Consider the following 5,292-nt stretch of genomic DNA (forward strand, 5'->3'; position numbering starts at 1 on the left):
AGTTTCTTCTTTCTGTTCCTCCTAACAATTATCACAATCACAAATACTATGATAATACAAACACAGAGTACTAGCACAAATACAACAGGAGCTACAATCATTAGTGTCAATGATAGTAACTGAGGAGTTTCAGTTGAGGGTAGATTTGTCACTGAAGAAGAATCTATAGGATAAGGAAGAAAAGAGACATGTTTATATACAATAATAACTGTTGACCAAACACTTCTCCAGCTTAAGACAGCAGAGATAAAATATTTTCATGGTTTCTTATCATTGTTCCATCCACTACACAATGCTCTACACAATCATGCATGAGTATCATTTGAAATCAAGATCTGCTGTGTATTAGGCTTTGCTTGCTTGGGCTCGCCCTTTAATGTTTTACTTCGTCTAGTTAAAATTCTTTTCATATGGATGTTTTACAACAAGATGAGTTTTGACAATTGTCACAGTTAGTAACAATACATGAAATTGGTAAGGGAGGGGGAGTAAAAGGAGTAAGATATGAACTTGCAACAGATGAGGGGAAGGGGTGATGGGGAAAAAATCGAGTCTGTTGATAAGAGAAAATCAATAAGCAAAACAGCAATTTTACTATTGAGACAAAAAGCCCCAGGAAAACACTATATTTTGAATGTAACACAAGATACAAATTGATACTGATAGCATTCTTCTGCTGTTGTGTAAAAACAATCAAATGATTCAAATAGTACAGATTGCAGCCAGTTACTCACCAGTACAGTTGACTCTCTGGTACCCAGTACGAGTACAATCACAAGTATAATGAGGTGAATACTGTATACACTGTCGTCCATTCATACATGGACTGTCTCTACTACAGATACTAGTGAAATCACAGTCAGTACAATTAGAATTAACAGTATAACCATCAGAACAGGTTGAGTTACAAGCTAATAATAAAACAGAATAATAATAACAATAATAATCATAATAATAATAGCAATGGTAATACTTACTGCAAGTGAAGCTATTACTCTCAGTAGCAACATAGTTAGGACCTGATGATGTACAGTCAGTCCTAGTAATACACTGACTATTAGGAGTAAATGATAAACAACAATCATCTCCTCCAGTACATTCAGAATTACAAGGATTGTTACATCCTAAATAACAAACGAGACATAATTGGTGCATTGGCTTTGCCAAAACAAAGAAAAATAATAATTGTTTTACATGTATGATTTCAAAACTAATTTGCCCTACATTGTTACTACTGAAGTATTAAATTGCATTCTTCATAGTCTAATTTAGATATGAGGGCGCTTGGCCATGGCTGCAAACTGACAACATGTGCTAGTGCTGGGCAATATTGAAAATTTTAAAATGATACAATAATATTATCGATATATTTATGAATATCATTGATATTAATACTAGATTTCAATATTTTCATGACCACGCCCAATAAGTTGTAAGCATCATCTCACTTTTAACATTACCACAGATTCAATAACATCATACATGTACATACAGGTCATTTACTCATGCATACATACATACATGCTAATGTGCAACTACTATAGATAATATGTTATATATACATGTAGAGATACATTCTTAGTAAATTAAATGTTAGTTGTTAATTATCAAGATTATTAGATCTTACCTCTGACAATGAGTTCTGTTCTTGTAATAACCTCAGTTGTACCATCATTGACATGGCAAGCAACTGAATAGACTTTTCTTGCATTACTGTTTGCTAAATTCCATGAGAAAGTACAATGGATCTCATAGCTGGTAGAATAGTCACACATTATCATAATGACATTTATGTCAAGTATAGGTATTGTCTTAATGCACATACGAGTGGTTGGGTTGTCAGTGGTTATATTACAGTCAGCAGAGCTGATAAACTCATTGCCAAACTGGTCAGATACTTCAAAATTAATGGTAGTATTGCTTTGTACTGAAGCAGAGCAGGAGAATTCAACTTTATTCATGCCATTCTCGACTAGAACTGGCTTCAAGTTTTTGATAAATTTAGTTTGAGCTATAAAAGAAGAGAATCATAATAATAATAAATTGTTAAGGTTACTAATGAGACATACTTTGATCATTATGTGAAGGACTTAATGTGTAGGATGCTACAGTGACAGTTGTCAAAGACGTATCCTCATCTGATTCAATTTGACATTCATAGGTGGTGAAAGTTGGGTAATAATCAAAACTTAAACTGAAATTATCAGGATTTAAGTTAAAGTTATTGTCAAAAGAGCCGTTAGATCTAATATATTTTTGAAGACCATCTAGCAACCATGCAACTTTATAGCCTTCGTGATAGTTTCCAGCTACATAGCCAGTACAGTCAAGAACCTGACGTTGTCCCCAAGTAAAGGTTTTAGGTACTATAGTATCATTTTGTAAAAATTGACCTAAAAATCATGATGAAATTAAAAAACTGTAATAAACTGTTTGTGACTTACGGAGGACTGTTTTACTGCCAAGAAGATTATTAATAGTATCAGTTCCACAGTTATATACACCTTCAGTAATATTGGTGACTATCACAGTATAATTTTGATTGATTTCAGACAATTCTATGCCATTATGGTATATCTTGTAAAAGCAACCAGTGAGGGTAACATTATTTCCGCTTCTGAGAACACTGAAAGGCTCAGCTAAAATTCACAATTAATAGTGCTTTAAAAATCATTATAGTACACATTGGCTTTTGTCCTCACTGTGATTCTCTCACTCTTGATCTCTCTGGCAAGCTTATTGAATTAGAGTGGGCTTTAGTAAATTAGTAGTACAAAAAATTCTCCCTAGCTCAATCCCTTAACATACACAGATGCACTTTTACATTACCACAGATTCAATAGCATCATACATGTACATACAAGTCATATACTCATGCATACATACATGACATGTACTATAAATAATGTGTAACATGTAAATAACTGCTATAAATAATGTTATATCATAAAGCAGGAAATTTTGGAGGGGCTAAAATTTGGCAAATTGCTAAATTTTGGTGATTGGTGAATTTTAATTTGGCAAATTTGTGGCCACATGCCATTGAGCATGCATATAATGGATTAAAATGGTGGATTTTTATTTTGGTGAATGGCTATCAAAACGCCAGATTCACCAAATTTAATCCCTCTCCAAAATTTCTCACTATACAGTATATACATGTAGGAGTACATTCTTGGTAATTGTTAGTTGTAAATTATCAAGATTATTAGATCTTACCTCCAACAATGAGTTCTGTTCTTGTACTATTCTTAGTTGTACCATCATTGACATGGCAAGCAACTGGATAGACTCTACTTTGAGTGATGTTTACTAAATTCCATGAGAAAGTACAATGGATCTCGTAGCTGGTAGAATAGCTACACATTATCATGACATTCATACCATGTAATGTTTTACTACATGAACGAATGGTTGGGTTGTCAGTGGTGGTCGTCACATCACAGTCAGCAGGGCTGATAGAGTTATTGCCAAACAGGTCAGATACTTCAAAATAAATGCTAGCATTTCTTTGTACTGAAGTAGAGCAGGAGAATTCAACTTTATTCATGCCATTCTCAACTAGAACTGGCTTTAAGTTTTTGATAAATTTAGTTTGAGCTATAAAAAAAGAGAATCATAATAATAATAATAAATTGTTAAGGTTACTAATGAGACTTACTGCTATTATTATTTGAAGGACTCAATGTGTAGGATGCTACAGTGACAATTATCAAAGACGTATCCTCATCTGATTCAATTTGACATTCATAGGTGGTGAAAGTTGGGTAATAATCAAAACTTAAACTGAAATTATCGGGGTTTATGTTGAAGTTATTGGCTTCACAGGCAGAGCCTTTAATACATCTTTGACGGCCATCTAGTAACCATGCAACTTTATAGCCTTTGTGATAGTTTCCAGGTACATAGCCAGTACAGTCAAGAACCTGACGTTGTCCCCAAGTTAAAGTTTTAGGTACTAAAGTATTGTTTTCTTTAAATTGACCTAAAATGATGATAAAATATTATACCATATACTGGTTTATTTTTGTGGTAAGATATTTTTGCGAATTTTGTGGTTTGGTGATCATTTGCAAAAATTTTTCAATGCAAAATTCTGCTCTCCATTGCCACGTGGTGCTGTCTGCAAGCATAGCATAGATACACAAACACAATAATGTGTTTGTAGACTATATCTATGCTGCAAGCAATTCGCAAAAATTAATTCTGCAAAATCTTTAAAATGCAAAGATTCGTGAAAATAAGCCGGTATATGGTAGTATGCATAAAACCTGCTTGACTTACGGAGGACTATTATTGTTCTACCAATACCACTGGAACCACATCTGTATCGACCTTCAGTAGATCCATTGACGGTCAGGGTATAGCTTTGATTAATTGGGGCCACCAGTAAGTTAGGGTTGGGACCATTTTGATAATATATACCATCAGGAAAACTGCAAAGAGAAAGGGTAACCTCATTACCGTGTCTTGTAGGATTAGAGAAATCTGTGGAATCAGATAAAATAGGAACAAGCAAAGCAGTAATTTTACTATTGAAATAAAAAGCCCTAGGAAACCATACTGTTTTGAATGTAACACAAGATACAAATTGATACTGATAGCATTCCTTTGCTTGTCCTCCCTGTGATTCTCTCATTATTGAATTAGAGTGAGACTTGGTAGTACAAAAAATTCCCCCTAGCTCACAGAAATTGATTTGTTGGGATTCACTCACTCCCTTATCATGCATGTGCATACAGGTCATTTACTCATGTGTACATAGAGTCTACATACTAATGTACATGTACATGCAACTACTATAGCTTATGGTATACATGTAGGAATACATTCTTAGTAAATGTTAGTTGTAAATTATCAAGATTATTAGATCTTACCTCTGACAATAAGTTCTGTTCTTGTACTATTCTTAGTTGTACCATCATTGACATGGCAAGCAACTGAATAAACTCTACTTTCAATGCTGTTTGTTAAATTCCATGAGAAAGTACAATGGATCTCGTAGCTGGTAGAATAGTTACACATTATCTTGACATTCATGCCTAGTAATGTCTTAGAACACATACGAATGGTTGGGTTGTCAGTGGTAGTTACATCACAATCAGCAGGGCTGATAGAGTTATTGCCAAACAGGTCAGATACATTAAAATTAATGCTAGCATTGCTTTGTACTGAAGCAGAGCAGGAGAATTCAACTTTATTCATGTCATTCTCAACTAAAACTGGCTTCAATTTTTTGATAAATTTAGTTTGAGCTATAAAAGGAGAGAATCATAATGATAATAAATTGTT

The 5,292-nt window shown here is 33.8% G+C and overlaps 1 long non-coding RNA gene across 1 annotated transcript; it reads right to left on the reverse strand.

The window, feature by feature from the left end:
* Window positions 1-3,725: 3,725 nt before the first annotated feature.
* On the reverse strand, window positions 3,726-4,948 carry LOC109580613 (uncharacterized). Its single transcript, XR_002184296.1, has 3 exons — window positions 4,878-4,948; window positions 4,285-4,488; window positions 3,726-3,985 (listed from the first exon to the last, which is right to left on the reverse strand). It is a non-coding gene; the product is annotated as an uncharacterized LOC109580613 (long non-coding RNA).
* Window positions 4,949-5,292: the final 344 nt, after the last annotated feature.

This window comes from Amphimedon queenslandica, unplaced genomic scaffold (assembly GCF_000090795.2).
Source record: "Amphimedon queenslandica unplaced genomic scaffold, v1.1 AMPQUscaffold_13484, whole genome shotgun sequence".
NCBI lineage: Eukaryota > Metazoa > Porifera > Demospongiae > Haplosclerida > Niphatidae > Amphimedon > Amphimedon queenslandica.